This window comes from Pogona vitticeps, chromosome 2 (assembly GCF_051106095.1).
Source record: "Pogona vitticeps strain Pit_001003342236 chromosome 2, PviZW2.1, whole genome shotgun sequence".
Lineage (NCBI taxonomy): Eukaryota > Metazoa > Chordata > Lepidosauria > Squamata > Agamidae > Pogona > Pogona vitticeps.
The window spans coordinates 259,094,683-259,115,759 of record NC_135784.1 but is presented as its reverse complement, the minus strand read 5'-3'; the positions used below and the strand labels follow the sequence as shown (position 1 = coordinate 259,115,759).

At 41.5% G+C, this 21,077-nt stretch overlaps 1 long non-coding RNA gene across 2 annotated transcripts in view; it reads left to right on the top strand.

Annotated features, from left to right (window-relative positions):
- The window catches only part of LOC140704916 (uncharacterized), a 77,966-nt gene that overhangs the window by 10,127 nt on the left and 46,762 nt on the right, over positions 1-21,077 (top strand). For both annotated transcript variants that reach the window (XR_012084409.2, XR_013542153.1), the window contains exon 2: positions 3,554-3,645. This is a non-coding gene — a long non-coding RNA (uncharacterized LOC140704916). The remainder of the gene's footprint in view (positions 1-3,553; positions 3,646-21,077) is intronic.

Genomic DNA, 21,077 nt, shown 5'->3' with positions numbered 1-21,077 from the left:
GTCTCTGATTTAGGCGCCCCCATTCCACCTCGTCAGCCTCCACTGGTGGACTTGGGAAGGTCGCCTATGGTTAACCAGCTCGACAAGCTCGTTGCTGGCACCGAGAGCGTTCCGCTCAGCCCGATACTTACCGGGCGAACAACCCAATCTCCTTCGCTCCTCTCGGAGTCGGGTCGTTCTAGGTCTCCTCCCCCTCCACGGGGTCGACCTACCAAGCCGCTTGAAGAACCAGTCCCTCGGCGCCCAGCTTCTAACTCCGCCGAAGATGAACCATCGGCAAAGAAGCACCATCACCGAAGGAAGCACCGACGAGGCCACCGACGCCGAAGGGACTCCTCACCGTCCAACTCAGATTACAGTCGGGGTCGGAAGAGGTCCCACCGGAGACGGCGAAGAAGGGATTCTTCCACCGAGTCCTCTTCGACCTCAAGGGAAAGGAGACATAGGAGAAAGAGATCTAAGTACTCCTATTCGTCATCCTCTCGGTCACATTCTCCGCGTTGAAGCCCGTCCCCGAAAAGACCATTGGACATGGGCTCCGGCAAACCCACGGCGCCGAAGGATGCCCCTACTGTACCTCCTGTCTTGCCGCCTCGACAGCCTGAAGAGGGGTGTCCTCCGGGCCCGAAAAAGGCGCCTTCGGGGCCGAAGGTACCTCGTCCTCCATCCTCACCATACCAATCGGAGGAGGAGCATCCTAGGGATGAATCTTCGGATGCGGAAGAGGACGAGGAGTCTGAAGTGTCCTTAGAAGTCCCAGTCCCTGGGGAACCTTTGCCCCCAGAGGCAGCTAACTTAAAACCATCCTCTCCTTCGGAAGATTTTTCTTCCTATACTCAAATGGTTGGTCGTATGGCCCTGGCTTTGAAGCTGGCAATTGAACAGTCACCAAGAAGAGAGGAAAATCTCATCTTTGGGGACATTGAAGCTGAAAGGACACATCCAGTCAGCCTGTCCTTCATACCAGAACTGATGGACCTTATAAAAGAATTCTGGGAGCATCCTGCTAATGCTACCTCGATTTCAAAAAGGACGGAAAATCTCTACAGAATCCATGGCGAGAATACCTCCTTCCTCGTCATGCACCCAGCACCCAACTCTTTGATAGTAGAATCTAGTTCTACTAAGACTCCGACAAAGGGTCACCCTACCCCAACCAACAAAGAGGGAAGGAAGCTTGAGATCTTGGCACGCCGCATGTACTCCATGACCACCTTCATTCTACGTGCAGTTAACTATCTGGTGGCCATGGGTGCCTACCAAAAACAACTTTGGTCCAGGGTTCTTCCAGCCCTCATTGCGAGGGTCATCAGATCAACGCTCTGTGGTCCCCTCAGGAGAAACAGTTACACATAAATCATCTGGAACTGTTAGCCATCATAAAGGCCTTGAAGTCCTTCCTACCTCTGGTGAGAGGCAAGGCGGTTCAGCTTGTCACAGACAACACCACAGCAATGTTCTATGTGAACAAGCAAGGAGGAACAAAGTCAAAGTCCCTTCTACTTCTCTCGATACATCTCTGGGAGTGGTGCTACCAGGAGCACATTTACCCGGTAACCATTCACATAGCCACCACAGACAACCTCATTGCAGACGAGCTCAGTCGCCGCTCCACTCAGAACCACGAGTGGGAGCTGGACTCAGAGATTTTTCAGGAACTCTGCCACAAGTGGGGGACACCGACGGTCGACGTGTTCGCCACGGACTCCAACAAGAAATGTCTCCGCTATACATCCAGGGCAGGAAGCGGCCCCGGGTCATTGGGGGATGCTTTCATGATCCCTTGGCACGGGGGCCTTGTGTACCTGTTTCCTCCCATTCCCATGGTGCAGAAGTCGGTGGTCAGAGCTCTCCAACTGAGAGCAGAGGCAATCTTGATTGCACCTTGGTGGCCCAGACAACCTTGGTTCTCTCTACTTCTGCAAACAGCGATCGACAAGGTGAAGCTTCCCCTCGTCCCACACCTAATCACCCAGGACTTGTCGATCTTCCACCCAGATGTGGACTCCCTCCAATTGACAGCGTGGAGGATATCCCATCAATAAGGGAAGTCCTTGACAAGGCAAGGAAGCCTTCTACTTTGCGACTCTACCAACACAAGTGGCAGGGTTTCCTCAAGTTCACTACAGAACGGGGTTTACAAGCATCTCCCGTCTCTTTATCCACCTTACTACTGTATCTCAGACACCTTTTTGACCTAGGTCTAACTAAGTCTACTTTAAAAGTGTATACGTCTGCAATAGTTACTTTTCAGCCTATGGGATCACAGTCCTCCAAATGGTTTTCCCATCCGACTGTAAAAGCCTTTTTCAGGGGTCTATCCAACATGAGACCTCCTGTGAGACGACCATTGCCCCAATGGTCATTACAGACTGTGCTACACTCATTGGTTCGTCCACCTTTTGAGCCTATGGCTACTTGTGATTTAAAGTTTCTTTCCCTAAAGACTTTATTCCTTGTGGCAATCACTTCTGCCCGTAGGGCTAGTGAATTGACTGCTCTCCGGGCCGATTCTCCTTACCTTCAATTCTTCAATTGAAGGTGGTGTTACACCCAGATGTTTCTTTCCTCCCCAAGGTTGTGTCGGATTTTCATGTCAATCAGCCCCTGTTGTTACCTACTCTCTTTTCTGAACCCTCTTCAGATGTTGAACGCACGCTCCACTGTCTGGATGTTCGTCGTGCATTATCCTTTTATGTCTCAAGGACCATCATCATAGGCATCCTTCAGTCTCGAGAGACTATGGTAACATGCTCTGAATCGAGGAGTGTTCTCTCCAGAGCATGAAGCCTGAGTAAAGTTATATGGAGGATAGGCTGTTACCCAAGCAGCAGATCCCCCCTCTCCACGTTGCTGAAATAGTCCAATGGAAAGGCAAAAGCCAATACAACTGGTTTCAGCGACGTCGCAGGAGTTGGCAGAATGACACAAACTGCCTTCGGGACTCCAGCTCCAGATTTTCCAAAGGCTGTTCTTATGCTACTATGGCCAACGCAAAGGGACTGCTGCTTCAACTTCAACTTTGTCCAGATGGCTGGTTTCCACCATCTCTTTGGCCTATGAGTTACAGCATAAACCTCTCCCTGAAAACCTGCGTGCTCATTCTACCAGAGCTGTTGCCACATCCACAGACCTGCTGCGAGGGGTAGACATCCCTGACATATGTAGAGCAGCTACCTGGTCCAGTGTGTCTACCTTCATCAAGCACTACAGACTGGACCTCAGGGCCAAGAATGAGACCAGATTCGGGAGGGCTGTCCTTACATCACTGCTGCAGTGACGGCCCACCATCCTGTAAGTAGCTTGGTAGTCACCCACCAGTGTGGATTCATAGAGAACCATGTTGAAGAAGAACAGGTTACTTACCTGTAAACATGGTTCTTCAAGTGGATTCTCTATGAATACACACGACCCGCCCAACCTCCCCACGTGTCCGTCACTGCTGATTGAGTTCCAACTCTCTCTATGTGTGGGCACATGGAATTGGGGATTTTTGGCGGGCTGCACTTGCGCAGTGCAGGGCAACCTAAACTTTGTATCTTTTTCCTCATAGCTCTGGGAAATTCCGAGGGGAACCAGCGCAGGCGCTGTTTAACCCACCAGTGTGTATTCATGGAGAATCCACTTGAAGAACCATGTTTACAGGTAAGTAACCTGTTCTTCTGGAAAAATTTTGATGGGTGTTGATGACAAAAAATGCCCCTAAATATTTAATTAAGAAGTAAGACTCATGATGTTCACAGGAAAGGATTTCAAAATTTGTATGAAAAATAAAATTAAAGATAAGGCAGCAATTACTGAAATCCTCTTGCTTTGTTGAGCAAAAGGCATACCATTTAGCTGCTCCAGCAATTAATGAGGGCCCCCTCACCAAAATTCCTGAGCACACACCAAGCCAGTGTGGCCTGTCCATCAATCTCAGCGGGGACTCATTAACTGACAGCTCTGAATGGCTGAATGTTATGCCTTTTGCTTCACAAACCAAGAGGATCCCAAGCAATCTTTTGCTGTCTTGAAAACACAATGCAACATTTTTAAGAACTATGAAAAAAACAAGGAAACAAACAAGGTAAAATAAACCACCATGGTTATTGTGGTGCCAAACAAGGTCACTAAACATCGAAACTGCCTTATAATGTTGGATGTAATTAAAAGCAATATTTAGTTTCGTGAAAGCTGGCTTGATTTTCAGGGTCCGATTACACAGAAATGGCAGCTTCCTCATTGAAAATTAAAGTACATGAAAATCTGACACAGCACTAAGTTTGACATCCTTTTCTTTCCATAAGAAGTAATCTGACAAGGATACCCATTTTTGTATCTATATACTGCCATGTACAGAGACAATCAATCTAACATTTTATCATCCCAGTCAAAAAGTACGCATTTGAGGAAGAGGCAATGAATGAAAGATTTGCCATTGAAGCTACTATGGGAGTAAAATCGAGAATGATTACTTTAGAGTAAAAAATGATGCAGCTATGCAACAAATCCTTTAAAGTAGTGTATAGCTCTAGCACATATTTATGGTTAAATGTAACAATCCATCTACTGTATTGTTATGTGTTCTCCACTTCATGAAGTGATTTGAAGTTCAGGATTGTCACTCCAAGGTTTAGGCATTTTCGATGAGAAAGAGTTGGAGGCTTATAACATCCTTGCAATGTCTTTTTATTTATAAATATACAAATAGCTAGGAGTTGCCTAAAGGAGGTAGCAAAACCATTAATCCTGCATCAGGTTCCAAAAAAGCAACTGCACCCTAAGGATATTGTACTGCTATCTAACTGGTACTGAAAAATAATTGTTACCTGCTTCAGTCTGTCAAGCGCCAGCAAATCATTTCTCTGGCCCTCCTACTATTAGAAGGGTGAAACTTTCCATAAGGCTTCAGGGAGAGATTTAAACAAAGCAAAGAACACTCTTCTTTTTTGTTAAATCCCTGACAGTCACTCAACACTATACCTTAGACAAAGCATAGTGAGAGACTCATCAACAATAATCAAGCCAGCTCCGATTAATAAATTAATAGATTACTTGTGGTTGTTTGGAAAATTAAGATTTTGTGCTACTTCTCCATTGAAATATGTATTTCTGAGCCTGGAAAAGCTATTTTTTTCTGGATGGCAGCTCCCAGAATCCTACGGCTAGCATGGCCAGTAAAGTTTCCCAGGAGTGCTCCATGTGGGCAGTGCTGGATAGCTCAGGTTGGGAGTTCAATGCATGCATAGAGTAATCCATACGATTAGTGATCTGGAGCACTTTGATTTGCTGAAAGGAAGAAATATGTGGAAACCAGGTAATACAGACCTTTTCAAAACTTACATACCCCAAAGTGCTGGAGAGTAATTACCCTGGCAAGAATGAATAGCTCCCCTTCTGCAGTAGCATCAGGTTGGTTTGAAGGAATGCAGATGCCCATGGGGGTGTCCAGCAGCGGAAAGCTTGAAATATATTGTCTTTGAATAGTGCTTTGAGCCAGAAATGTATAGGTCAGTGGCTAGAAAGCAAAAGTGGTTGGAGGGGTTGTTGGAGTTTTGTTTGCATGCTATCTGTGATTTGTATGACATTTGCTGGATTTGGGTGATTGTCTGTCTGTCAAGCACTAACCAATCATTCCTTCCAGCTCTTGAATTAAAAAAGAACTCTACTTCTCTGTTAAGAGTTCTTTCCCTCATTTTCATCTTGTGATGGCAGTTGGTTGGTTTTGAAACCAAATCTGCAGTTTCAAGCAATTGCAAGTAAAGAAATGTTTTTTTTTCTCCTACAGATGTCTCAGAGTGAGTTATTGAGACTTTAAGTTCCAATTAATGAAAAAGGGGTGCACTCAGGCAAACTTGTAGCTATTCTCCTCTCTGGACCCCTGTACTTCTACTGAGTACCATAAAGGAATTTTAGCAGACATTTTATGAGAAACTCTGCAACAGGGATCAGGATATATTGGTTTTTCTGCTGACAAATCAAATCCCCTGAATTATTTTTCATTTGACCAGTTTTCCAGTCGCATTTCAGTCTTTGGAGAAGGAATGGGATAAAGTTTCCACAAGTGACTGCCAATAAGTTGCAATACAATGGAGCTGGTGAGCAAAAGGAAGGCAATGTCAAAACATGAGCTCTAAATCCTTTGTTCCCGTATTATGTGGAAATAACACTCCTTGTAGAAATATTTCATTCTTTTTATCTTTCACAGTAATGCTATGGATTTTATGCAAGCCTTTTCTCATAAACACTGAAAGCACAAGCTGTCCAAGGCTCTGGCCAGTGGACACGACCCTACTTCTTATTGTATGTTTAGTAAACATGCATGAAGGGTGTCACATGAATACTTGAATGTGATGTCTGAGGCAGCCTGTTAGTAAAAATGCAGTTCTTTTCCTGTGTCTGTGTCCCCCCCCCCTTTAAATATTATTCTTGCCAAAAAGAGGACATCCTGCCCTGATTCCTGTACAGGCCTCACTTGTTATACAGTGGATTAGCCGAACAATAGCAAAATGTATACGGATTCAAGTATCTAGATGCTTTGTGCATTACGATAGATCAATCACAATCCATACTCAGATACTTCAGTGTATGATTAAACCACAATGGTTCTTTCTGTGATTTTCCATAAACCACAACAATAAATGTAGTGCTTTTCTTATTTTAAAGAGCAGATTTGAAGCCCTACTCAGCATACTGACATTTCAACAATAGCCTTTTAGTACATAACTACTTCATCTTCTTGAAAACCTCAAGAAGACTGGGAAGCAGCAGAGCGCTGCAGTTGGAAGAATGGGAAGAGAACAGTGAAAACAGTTAGCATATCATTAGCAGCAGAGTTCCATGAAGTTCTAAACGATGTCTATTTGCAACATGTATCTGGCTGGATTTTGCAAATTAGCTTTCTTTCCTCCCCCTTTCTTTCCTTTTTTTGTAGGTGTATGCCTGATCGTTAACAGATAAGCATGGGCTTCATTTGCAAGTCTGATAGGGGTTAGAAAAAATTGTATGCCTGGAAGGAAAATACCGTAATAGTGGGAAACATGAATTTCTCTTAAAGTGTAGTTCAGTGGTTCTTAACCTTTTTGAAAGAAACGCCCCCTTGAGCCATTGAGGAAGTTATCATCGCCCCCCTCTTATTTCTTATTATATCTTATTTATTTATTTATTTGTTTATTTATTTAAGACATTTAAATCCAATGACCCCTGAAAACAAAATTCAATTCCAAGAAAATGAAATGACCCCAAAAAGTAACATTTAATTATTTAGTTGCAAGCGAATTTTAAGACTCAAAAAGAAATATAAAAAGGGCGTAAAATGCAGGAACTAAAAATTTCAAGACGAAAACTCTGAAACTAAATTAAGATAGGAGGAAAATATATATACATGCACATTGTAAAAAGGCTGCAGCCATCTTCACAGGTTTGGCTTGCTCCAGCGCCCCCGTACCGCCCCCCTTCTGCTCCAGTGCCCCCACACCGCCCCTTTTCGTTCTACCGCCCCCCTGAAAAATGAAATCGCCCCCTGGGGGGCATTATCGCCCAGGTTAAGAACCACTGGTGTAGTTCATGCTGGTGTATTCTCATAGGAATAACAGATTTTCTCCCCCCCCTTCCCCTGGAGGCCCATGTGCATTCCCAGAATGCCTAAAAATCCTGGAGGTCTAGGAATTCATTTTGATCTGTTTTGTGTGTGGATTTCAAGGGTCCAGGAGAGGGAGGAAAGAGGAAGGAAGTGCTGTTATTTTAACAGGCATCTGCTAGCTTGACCCTGGCTATTCTTAATCCAAAACCTCCAATTTGAGTGCATATGAGTACAGCTTTCCTGGGGCAAGTATCCATTTGAGAAACAAGCTGAGGAGGTGTAAAAATAATAATGAAAAAAAGAAAAAAAAAACAAGAAATGAAAAAGCAATGGAATAGTAAAAACTCCCAGAAGGATGCTGTTTTAGTTATATTTATGCCCTTGATGAGGCAAATGAGAAAACTGATCGATTGTCCTTTAGAAAAGGGACTGCTGGTGCAAAATTGGTGCAAGACCTTGTAGCATGCAGTGCTATTTTGTTTGGAAACACAGACAAATACAGTATATAAAACCGTTTTTAAAGAGGAAGTTTTTTTAAAAAAAACCACACAGAAGGAGCAGCCATCACAGAGAATGTATTCTGCCAGTAGCGTTACAAGAAGAACTGACAGTTGAGACATTGTGGAGACACTGTGAGCTCACAGATCAGGGTGTAACATGCCATCTGTTGTGTGGGTGGGGAAGTGAGGAGGAAGGCTCACAAACTCAGAAGTCCTTTAGCTCTGGGAGTTGCCGGTAAAAATGTTGTGCTCGAAGCTTAAGGCACAGTTCACAGTCTCTTCACATATGGCTGGGCTCGCTTCTCTTTCCAAAAAAAGCGAAGGCACTTGCCATCCTGCGCCTCTAGATTGTGCATGAACAAAGCATTGTAGAATGAATAGCTAAGATTAAACACCACTTGGATGGCAAACCATCGTGCTGAAGAGGCAAATAATGGACAATACAGGATGGAACAAATTTGTAGAGTAACGAGGGCTGTCCTTTAACTTTAGAAAAATGTCTCTAGATGAGGTGAAGCAGGATATATGTATATTAATAATAATTGTGTGTCATCAAATCAATTCTTCTGACTTGCACAGATCCTTTTCAGGGTTTTCTAGGCAGAAAGTACTCAGAAGTGGTTTAACCTTCCCTTCTTCTGGGGGTGGCCTGGGACACTGCAGCTTGTCTAAGATTACCCAGGATGGTTCTTCAGGGATGCACAGTGGGGAATCGAACTCCCAACCACTGACTCTGCAGCCAGATACAGAGCAGATATGGAGTAATTCAAGAAGCCCCAAGGCATGTTTGGGTTGCTTAGGGCACTCCTATAAATCACTGAAGTTTGCTCTGGTGTTTTAGGGTTGAAAGTACTGAACTTTGATTCAATGGGGCTGCTCTAGTGCAATGTGCATCCATTATTTTGAATTGTGCAATGCTCTAAAACAAAGAAAGTGCAATTTACTGTCTAAGCACTCGGATTTTGTCTAGTTTGTATATGAACATGCAATGGCTGACTGATTCTCTTGTCTGGGCTTTGATTAGATAAATTATCCCTAAGAACCAGCTTTTCCCAATCTCACCCCAGCCATTTTCTTTTCTTTTCTTTTTCAAGACTGCTACTGGGTTCTATTTGCAGATTTTTTTTTTGAGCAGTAGGTATAATGGGGAACTTTTTCCTATGTAATTTTAAAGTTTTTTCAGAAAATATTAGAGACATTTTGTGTGGAATTTTACAAGCTTATCTCATTTCCTTATCAAGCAACAATGGATACAAGGGGGAAAAACAGCAAGGGACACAGAATTACTATTTTTTTAAAAAAACATTAGTTTTTAGGAGGTTTTTAAAGAGGTTTGTTGTAATGAATTATTTAAAGAAGTAACTGTCCAGTCTCTGATGCCTGAAAATCCATCTTTCAGTCCCTTGGTAACTTTTCTGGCTGCTCTTACCCCCCGTCTGCTTCATTGTCACCAGCTTCATTACTGAATAGTAATGATGTCATTTTAAATTTTTTTTAAAAAAAGTTCTCAGTTACGGTATGTTTCAGGATTTGGAATGTTGATTAATTGCAAATTATCTGGAAGCCAAAAAAAGAGAGAGAAAAGCATGTCTCTTTGATGGATTACCAAGCTTCCTTGTAGAGTATCATGTTGGTGAAAAGTTCCTTAACATATTGGGCAAACTCTTGTTCATGCCAGTGCCTTGTAAAGTTACACTGGCATAAAGGTGTCCGGTGTTATACGCAACAGTAACCAAGTGCACTGTGCAATTGTGCAATCAGTTGCACATCACACGTATTTATTTAAATTATTTATTTATTTAATATATTTCTATCCCGCCTTTCTCTCCAAAAGGACTTAAGGTATGGTTGATTGCACAAGGTGCTGGTGAAAGTGCTTTGTAGATCAGACTTCTGTTTCAGTGCTAGCACAGCTACCATAGCTGAAACCTGGAGTTGTGAGATTATAGTTGGGCAACAGGATTTTGGCCATTATATTCCAGAATTTGTTGCCAACATTTCCAAGAGGATATTTCTGTGTCTTGGGAAGAAGTCAAACAGGATATGAAACAAACCATGTATTTCATCATGCCATAAAGCAGATTTCACCAGAGATTACCACTGTCAGTATTATACTAGTGATTTACATCTAATGTTAGAATTAAAACAGCTTTTATAGTTCTAAATGTTTGGATAGTGCTATGGCTCATGTAGGTCATTCCTGAAACAGCCATTATGCAGCAGGAAGAGACAGCTCAGGGGACTGTAAGAGTATATTTGTATTGCTGAGCTAGCAAAGGTTGCAGCAACAATAGAAAGCCTTGTCAGCTCTTATCTCTGAGGCCCTTGCTTTAATTCATTATTGGAAGTCATGCTCTGAGTATGGGATCTGGACATATGGTTGAATCCCAGAAAGGGAACAGTGCAGAAGGTCAACAGACATATGGCAGAAAGGCCAAGAAGTCAACATGTTGAGAAGGCAGTAAGCCAGGCAAACTGACAGGAGGGTTTAAGTGTAAACAACTTTCTCAGAGAAGAGAAGATTTAATAGGTTTTTAGAAGACCGACAAAGGAATTTTGTTTTGGTTTCAAATTAATTGAATGTTAGCGATTTTGATGTGTTATTTATTACACATGTAAGCAGCAAAGACCTCACCTGAAGTATTACCAAACAGTTAACATAAGGTCTCTTAAGCAAGGAGGCGAGGCCTAGAAATCCATTGCCTAGCAACCTGCTCCTAACTCTCCCTAAGCCATTGAATACTTATCCTCCTGTCGGTTTTCTAGCTTATTGGCTCTTTAGGGCTTATTGGTAGCTGACGGAATTCAGCTACATTTCTAGTTCTCAGACTTCTAAAATGTCCTTGTTTCTTTTTCAGGGAGATTTGAAAATCCATTTCATCACACTACAAACTGTAAAACATTCACAGGGATAATAATATTTAGCATATCTAGGGCATGCTTCAAATGCTTCTCATACGTTATGTCACTATCAGCAATGTGTTAAACAAACATAGCAGCTGCATGCTTTATAAAGACTGGTGTTGTTTGCTTAAACACAGGCATCTGGAAAATTGGTCAAATGTGCAATTAACAGGTGCCTACTCCAAGCACAAATGGAGTTCCTGTGCCCAAAGGTGCTCACAGGAATTTTTCCTGTGGTGTTTGGAATATGTCTTTCCACTTGTAGCTGATAACCTCAGTTTTTTTTTTCGCCCCATGAAACGTGCCTCTGTCCCTTAATAAATTGCATCGTTTCTGCAATCAATTTTACAGCATTGCTCTACAAAAAGCCAACAAGCCAGGAAATTGAATAACAACATGGGACTCCACTGGAGAGTTATCATAGAGCACTCTAACTTCCTACAACAAAACTGATATTAAAAGACGGCTCCTTTTCATGACTGGGATAAGCCACATTTCTCTGCCAGAATTCTGCCTCCTACAATATGTGATTTTATACTAAACCTTATTTTTGCAAACCTATATCCCCTTGACTTTATATTGTCATCATATTTGTAGGATGCCCAGATGTCATAAAATTCTGCAGAAGCCTCATTGTTACACCAGGACAAGCAGTGTACACCCCATCTGCTTGCTGATTTAAATTCAGAGTCCACACTTAGCAGCTAGACTCTTAAGGAGAAGTAGTCACCCTAGACTGCTTGCTGATTGGCTGGATGTGTTGTCTTGCCCTGTAGGCATCTATGCCGTGGCCTGTCAACACAATGTAGAAAAGGAGAGGTCCAACAGGTGCTGTTTTTCTCACATCTTATCACAGTCTGAAGAAGTTGCATCTGCCCAACTTTCCCCTGGTAGCAAAACATGATATGTCAGAAGATGCTAAGTATGAGTCTCTTGGAAAGTGAAATTGTCGTCTCTTGTGTTTCAAGCCAGATTTTTAAAGCAAAGCTGCTTGGATCACAGGATGTTTATGCCTGTAGTGAAACAGGATGCTGCTAAGATGGCTGCCTCTCCCACACTTGAGCACAGCAAAATGAGCATCTCATTAAGGGCTTGGAAAGCCTAATTGCTGTACAGAGAGATTTTAAGGGTGTGTCTCACAGTAATTTAACCCTTCCCTCTCTGATTTATGAAACCTGCTGCCAAATAATCCAATTCAATGGCAATTTGTCTTGAAAATGTCTCCTATTGCCATTAGAAGGCTTTTTCCAAGCTCCAAGACTTCTCGAACTGTTGCTGATCTGTGAATAAAGGTTCCCTGCTCATGTTCTAATCAGTTGGTAGTTTGATGTAAATCTTTGTTGTCTTTAATTTTCAACAGAAAATTTACGTCCATGTTAACATAAGCATTATCAAATAGTATGATAACATACTACTATTTCCATGACACACATAAGGAAGAACCCATATATTCCAGGAGTCTCACTTGTGTGTAGAACCTTTATGAGAGGAGAAACGTCTTTTCTTCAGACTTGTCACTAGCATCAACCTGTCTTGTCCATACCAGATTTCAGAATAACTGAACAGGTCTATTGTTTTCCACGAATCTGCAATTAAAAGTATTTGTCTAACTGTTTCTGGTTTCCTTCTGCCGTTATAGGTTCTTTGCAATATATATATAAAATTGTCCCAGATCAACATGCTTTAGAGTATAAACTGCAATTTTAAATTTTCCATCTGGAAAGATGTTATCGCATAATAACATAAGTTTCCACTTCCCATAATAAAATTTAAGAGACTTCCCATAAAACTTGTTTAAACATTCAGGTTTCTTCCTGTTATCCAGCAATCATGCAGACTACATGATAGTTTATCCCATCTGCTATAGAGATGCTTGACAAAAATGATACCAATTATGACTAATCATGTCAAAAAACTATACTGGAGGGGAGAAAAAAGAGGGCTATCATTTAAACTCAAATGAATGTAGGAAGTGATTAGGCATTACAGAGAGGCTGTGACAATGGTAAAGACCATACAAATGACTGCAATATGGCAATCCTCTGAGAGATTTGAGATAAAGAGATTACTTGGTGTTCTGCTGCAATGGGTACAATTCCCTGAATTACTAAGAGAGCTGCAAGAGCAATTCATTACCTCTGGGCCAGCCAAGGCGCAGAGGAAATATATTGAACTTTGACAAGACAAACACTGTTTGAGCTACCTCGAAAAAAGTAGGAGGCCTGCAATGAAATCTACAAGTCCTGTCCTCTGCCTCTTCCTTGTACAAGTCATTTGGAAGGCAATCTTACTTTGTCTCTAATGCATCTCAGTCTGCTACTTGGAAGTCAGTCTCTATGATACATGGAATAATAAATACTTACCTAATGGAAAATAGGATTTCATTTCAAGGAACACACATTTTTCAGTGTTCATTTCAACAGCGTATACATGTAGGTAATTGTGTGCCCTAATTAGAATGAACTGAAGGCATAATAGTACTTTTATTAGAAATAATTAAATGTCACACTGCATTGAAGTACCTTCTGAGACAGCAAAAAACTCCAAAGTAACAACATGTCAAAAGCCAGAAACCCAAGTCATCATTGCACGATGGCTGCAGAAAACGTCTGCTCTTTCAACAGGGCACAGTTTCAACAAACTTACGAAGTATAATAATTTACAGTAGTTCTGTTCCCTCATGCTTTTTCTCAAAGGCATTGGACTCAAATGTCTAAGCAAGGGCCTGTACAGATGGGAATTTGGAGCAGTGTGGTTCATGCTTAAGAGGTTCTTACCTTCTGTGTGATCTATTTTATACCACACTTGAGTGATCCTTCCATTCACACTGGAGATACTTATTTTCCCATGAGAATGCTCCACCCAGGCCTTTGGATCACTAGTTTACTCATGAGCAGTAGTTTACTTATGTGTACACTTATCCAGTTTACTTGTGACAAAGTTTACCCAGTAAGGAGGCGGTAGCAACAGCAGCCAAGGACAGCGGTGGCATGGGGAAAAATATGGGGGCGAAGGTTGAGGAACTGGAAGGCAGGCAACTCCCCTATTTCCCCACGTTCCTCTTCAGCCAGAGCTCTGCGGGGGCTGCATTTCCTTGTGGGGGCGGAGCCCATGGAGTCATTGTAGCCCCTTCCCCGCCTTTCCCCACAACAGGCCTCAGTGACTTATCTATATATTTTTTTCTCTCTTTGTTCAATAAAGTAATTGTCAAAAGAGCAATGCATCAGTCTAGTGTGGCATTAGAATGCCATTGTATAAGTTAAGGAAAAATTTTTAAAAATTGTTTTATTGTTTTTAAATTTGTAAACTGCCCAGAGTAGACCTTTGGTCTAGATGGGCAAGATAGAAATCCAATAAACAAACAGACAAACAAACAAGAGACAGAAATAGAGAAAGATGTTTTTCTGTCCTCCCTTGTAACGTCACAACCCACAGGGTTGTTGCCTCTGACAGCACATCCCACAGCTCCATTTGGGTGCAAAATAACCATTGAGACAAGATTATACAATGGGATAATTAGGAGTGTGCTGAATCATACCAAAAGCCTAGACTCCCTTACTGCTGTGCCAGAAAGGAGCAGGACAGCTATTAAAGAAGAAGGATGGATCAATCTAAGTAGAAATATGTGAGAAAGCTGTAATTTCATTCAAACCAAACTGTACAACAGCAGTCTATATATCCGTCTAGACAGGCCCTAAGGCTTACATCAAAGTCTAGTTTCCTCTCCCTGTCTCTCCCTTACATCATTCCATCCGTTGGTTTCAATGTCATCAAAATACTTACGTTGTCAAGAAATGAAAGTGTATTATTTTTTAAAATAAAATTCAGAATATAAAGGAACAGAGTAGAAAACTCCCTGCATCTATGTTTTTGTCATTTGGTAGGGATAATCTGCTCAAAATGGCTGCTAGGTCTGAAAATGCCACCCAGTTAAAACAATAAGGAAAATAGTTATAATTGTTATTTGATTTCCAGGGGCAGGTTAATGGGAAGCTTTAAATAACTGGAATGATTCTAGTTTCAAAATGAACAATGAATCTGTAGAGCATAGTTTTGCTTGGACATTATCCCATGTGTTTAATGAGCCATGAAAACATTGAACTGCTTGCTCAGAATTTCCCCAAATCAAAGCACCCCTTTCTCAAGAAGCCTGAATAGAGCATACCAGTAATCATTTTCATTTAAAAAAAAAAACATGATTATCATGTTGAAAGCTAGGAGAATAGGAAGTCAGTGTCTTACAGTAAATCCTCTTGCATAGTTACACTGATGTACCACAAATAGAGTAATTTGTGGTGGCTTTCAGTTAGGAAATTACTGCAGACATTACCTGTTATGTACCAAGAGGTATGATTCAGCATGCAACTGAAAATGTCTATGGTGATTTCTTAATCTGAGGCAATTTGCCTCCAAAAGTTACACTATTTGCATAGCTATGCAGGAAGATTTTGGCCGAAATGTCAATGTCCACCACTTTTCAACTTGCTCTCGTTCTGGCAGTATTTTTCCAGATCAGTTTGTAACGTGGTACTTTTATACATTTCATCAAGTAGATGCTGAATGCCAGATTTCTCCTTATTATCTGAAGTGGTACCATTTTTATGAGAAGCAGAATTTTTAAGGGTTATAATCGCTACCCTTCTTTTGAGGGTGCGTGCATCAACCCTTAACTAAAAGGGAACAACTTCTTTAGAAACGGCTTGTGCAGAAAAATAGACTGTGGAAAAAAGGAAATATGGCCTTCACAAATGATATGATCAGCGACCTTTAATGCAGTGATTTCTCCAAGAAAAGTAGTGTAATGAGAACAAGTTGAAATTAGGGTAGCACAAGCTTTTCCTCACCCCCTCTTCTTCATTTGCATAAGTGTTGCTCATCAGTCACACCATAGTTGAGCCACTAAAAGAAATGTGAGATCTTAGACCATTGAGAGACTCTATCAGGATTCATTATGGTTTACTCTTCATTACTCTGTGATATCATTAGTAAATGAAATGGCAGATTAATGGAAGGTTATAACTGAGATGTATGTATCTGAATGTGAGAGATCATCATCTGTAAATAGTTTCAAGTGTGTTATGAATATCAGTGGTATTCAGCTTATTGGGATGGTGAAATCCTTGAAAGCAGTATAAACATACACTACAAATAATCAAACACTATGTAAATGAAAAGAAATTACTTGGATATTTCTGAAGAATAGACAATGAATTGTTCTTGTGCACACAGTAAAAACAATGCAATTGTAGTAACATTAAGTGTGTCACATAACTTGATAGTATCTAATCAATGTAGAAATCAGAAGGAATTGTAAGCTTCATTTCTGATTTTACCATAGTTGGTTGTTGTGGTGGACAGCCCACACATCACTCCTGTCAGTCATTTTAGAGCTCTAGTGCAGGATCCTATGACAGGACAGGAGGCGCGGAGTCAACAGAACTGAGAGAGACAGAGAGTCAGTTAGAGAGAAGACTGTGAAGTGTTTAGACAAGAGATTGGAAAGTTGGTGCGTTAGAGAATATAAAAGAGTTAATAGTAATAAGAAATACATGGACAGAATATATTGAGACCCTGATTAAAGCGAATGAATCCAAGCAAGCTTACATGTAATCAAATCCACATTTATTGAATGAATAATAATGAATACTCTGTTCACTCTGGAGTCCATCGTCCACCTGTTGAAACAAGGAGACTGGTTCGTAGTAATAGACCCACAAGATGCCTATTTTCATGTTCCATTTATCCACATCATTGAAAATACCTACGTTTTATCTTCACAAATACCGCTTATCAATTCTTTGCACTTCCCTTCAGCCTATCCACTGCTCCTCACACATTTACAAAGTGCATGGCGCCAGTAGCAGCATATCTATGTCTGAACAACACTACAATCTTCCCCTACATAAACGATTGGTTAATTGTAGTGGCATCTCGACAAAAAGCCATTCAGGACACCAAGTTTGTACTAGACACACTAAAACATCTCAGTCTCAGAGTGAACACAAAAAAGTCTCACTTCACGCCCTCACAGACTGTGGACTACATAGGGATGCAGTTGGACTCCATCAAGGCCTGCATTTTTCTGCCACCAAAACGCATTCAGAAGCTTCACAATGCAATTCACCAATTTCGTCCACACTCCAGAGTGTCAGCAGATCACACTCAGCACCTATTAGGGCTTATGGCTTCAACAACATCTGCTCTGCTGCATGAGCGCCTGAAAATACGTTCACTCCAAGCATGGTACTTAGCCCAGTTCGATCCCATGGCGGACAGTCCAAACAAACGCCTTTGTGTTACTCCAGAGCTGTTGAAGCAACTAGCGTGGTGGACATTTATTCCACACCTGCTTATGGGCCGTCCGTTTTGACTGTTACATCTCTCAATACAGGTGATGATGGATACCAGCCCCACGGGCTGGGGGCACATTCCGGTCTTCACAGGATTCATGTACTTTGGTCCAGGCACAAGGGCAGTCTCCACATAAACCATCTGGAGTTATTAGCAGTAATAAAAGCTTCTGCACCTTTCTGCCCATTCTGACCGGTCGTGGAGTTCAGGTAGTTACTGACAACACCACAACAATGTTTTATATCAACAAATAGGGCGGAACCTGATCCATGTTCCTCCTCTATCTTGCGATCGACCTCTGGGAGTGGTGCTACGCCCATCAGATGTTTCTGGTAGCCATTCATGTATCCAACAACAACAACGAGGTAGCGGACACATCGAGTCGAATGACCGCACAGAATCATGAGTGGGAACTCGACACACCAACCTTCCACACAATTTGCGAGAGGTGGGGTCGTCCACTTGTCGATATGTTTGCAACAAATCAAAACAATAAATGCACCATGTTCTGTTCCTGTGCGGGCAGAGGTCACAATTCTCTAGGGGATGCATTCATGGTTCACTGGAACGCAGACCTGCTATACCTGTTCCCGCCCATACCACTTATTCAAAGGACTATTGTCATGCTTTGACAAGGGAGAGCCAATGTCATCTTGATAGCACCATGCTGGCCACGTCAGCCATGGTTTACTACTCTCAACAGATAGCCATAGATACAATGAGACTGCTACTTCTCCCTCATCTGCTCACTCAGAATGCATGCAGCATTTACCATCTAGGCCTCCAGTCATTACATCTGACAGCATGGAGGATTCACCCTTGATTCAGGAAGTTCTGGATAAAGCTAGGAAACCACCTACAAAACTCCTGTACTCCTATAAGTGGAACAACTTCCTGAAGTTTGCACAGTCTAAGAATCTACAACCATTGCCTATTTCACTTCACACTCTTCTCACCTACTTATGTCACTTATTTGATCTCGGTTTAGCCTTTTCAACCTTAAAAGTGTATATTTCGGTGATTGTTTCCTTCCAACCTCGCATTTCAGAATCAGCACACTTGTTTTCCCACCCTACATTCAAGTCATTTCTAAAGGGCTTGTGTAACCTTCGCCCTCCTGTCAAACCTCCATTACCGCAGTACCAACTTGCACTACGCTCTCTCACACGGCAGCCCTTTGAACCGATGGCCACCTCTGACATTTGACTGCTATCCTTTAAGAGATTATTTTTGGTGGCTATCACATCTGCAAGGAGGGCAAGTGAGCTAGCGACTCTAAAAGCAGATGCTCCCTATCTACAGTTCTTCCATAATAAATTGCTCCTTTACCCTGATGTCTCCTTCCTTCCTAAAGTTGTCTCCGGTCTCCATCTGAACCAACCCTTGATTTTACTGACTTTGTTCCCTGATCCTTCCTCAGTGAAAGAATGTATGCTTCATTCCTTAGATGTACATAGAGCCTTAGCGTACTGCACATCACAGACTGAAGACTTTCGTGCTTCTCCCAGGCTTTTTCTCTGTTTCTATGGCCCACGTAAGGGATCTTCTGCATCTTCTTCCATGATTTCAAGGTTGTTTCGACTATTGCTCTTGCTTATGAGCTGACAGTCAAGGCCCTTCCCGAGGATCTGAAGGCACATTCGACCAGAGCCATGGCAACGTCCACAGCCTTGTTGTGTGGTGTCGATGTTCCAGACATCTGCAGAGCAACTACTTCGTTGATAGCGTCCACATTTGTGACGCACTATAGACTAGACCTCCGAGCCAAGAAGGAGGCGAAATTTGGGAGAGCAGTCCTCACATAGATTCTAGAGTGATGGCCCTCCTTCCGGTAAGTGAGCTTGCTAGTCACTCATTTGTGTGCATTCACAGAGGCCACAATGAAGAAAGAAAGGTTACTTACCTGTAACCATGGTTCTTCAAGTGGACCTCTATGAATTCACACATCCCACCCTGCTTCCCCTCTAGCCATCACTCCTCATGGATTTATATATTCTAGTTTATTGCTGACAGATAAAATGGAACTGAGGGTTGAGGCGGGCAGAGCATGAGCTGTAGGGGCAACTCTCAACTATGTTATTAAAAAAAAAGCTCTAGAATATTCCGAGGCGTCCTGTGCAGGCGCAGACTGAACCCATTTGTGTGAATTCACAAAGGTCCACTTGAAGAACCATGGTTACAGGTAAGTGACCTTTCTATTTTTACTTTATGGGTTTTTACATTTAAGAACATTAATATTTTAAGAGATGTCCTGTCTCTTTTTTTACTTGTGCCATTTAAGGGCTATAAGCTCCTGTATTTTTTGATTAAAATATTAAGTTATTGACTGTAGCTTTTATAATTACAAGCTAATCGATATAGATTTTTATAACTTACATATTTGCATTCAATTTAAGTTTAATCTTCATATATTTTTAAGCATTTGTACCTACAACTTTTTCTTATTACTATAAGAATTATTTTTATTAATTACATGCCTGTGACTTCTCAAAGGTTACATGTTTTCAATACTTCGGGATTTCATTTTATGCATATGGAAGCAATGTAGATGAATAAAACTTGTAAAAGTAGACAAGCTGATTTGGGAATGCTGATGTCTAAAGAAGACTTAATTCACCATGATTGAAACTATGCTTTATTTTCATTCTTTGAAGAGAGATGGAGCATTTAGAAGACTTATACCTTGATACCCAGAATTGTGATATGATTGAAAAGGTTATCTGATCTCACACTGCAATCAACCTTTTCAAGAAGAAATGTCAACTATCACGGGCCACCACAGACTCAAACTGCCAATGACTGTTATGCATTTTATAATTTGAGGATTTTGTTTGTCATAATTTTGACTTTGCACTTGTAATATTTATAGCTGTTCTAACAAGCGAGGCAGACAATTTCTGTAGTTGGCCACAACCAATAGTCTAGTGGCAGAATGCTGAACCAGCTGATGTTCCAAAATGACCACTTTTAAAAGGCAGCTGCATGCAGAACACGTGACAGTGGTCCAAATGAGATGTAACTAAAGAATGTGTAATAGTGGCATAATTCTACCTCTCCATAAATTGATGCAGGAGGTTCTATATCTTTAGGGATATAAACAGATTCTTGGCTATTGCTGAAAGCTGGACACTGAGGTTCAGGATCAGGCCACAATCCAGGAGTACATTCCGAGTGCAGCCATAATTCTTTGAAAGAACTGTAACTCAACCCAGCACAGGTCACAATCCTATTGCCTGACTTGCCTTTCAGGAGCACCTTGATGTTGTGCCTTCTACTCCACAGCTACTATTAAACAATTATTAAGGAGTAGACTAGCTTCATTGGGCAAAGTCAGGTGTTTCTAGACAGCCATGAGGAAAAATTTTCATTATAATCTTTTGTTCAATAAAGTGCTCTGATCTCTTGTTCTGTTTTTCAGTGTCTGTGTCAAACAAATGACCACACAGCACATTAGCTGCAGGCACAAATCAATTCTCAGACAATATATCTTGAAAATAGGATACAGTACTATACTGTATCCATTCAGCATTTGTACTTTACACAAAGAGGTATAATACCTCTACAAGAAGCTTTCGGAATACTGATTACAAAGCTTTCTAATATTATCATGTCCCTCATTGCCATATTCTTTCTTATTGTCATATCCCTTACTTTGTATTTGCAAAATAATTATTGTTAGATGATTCTTATCCATATATTATGCAGTTAAGAGGCTTGCTTATAGTCATTGGCAGTATGAAAGTTGTACCTGTTCCAAA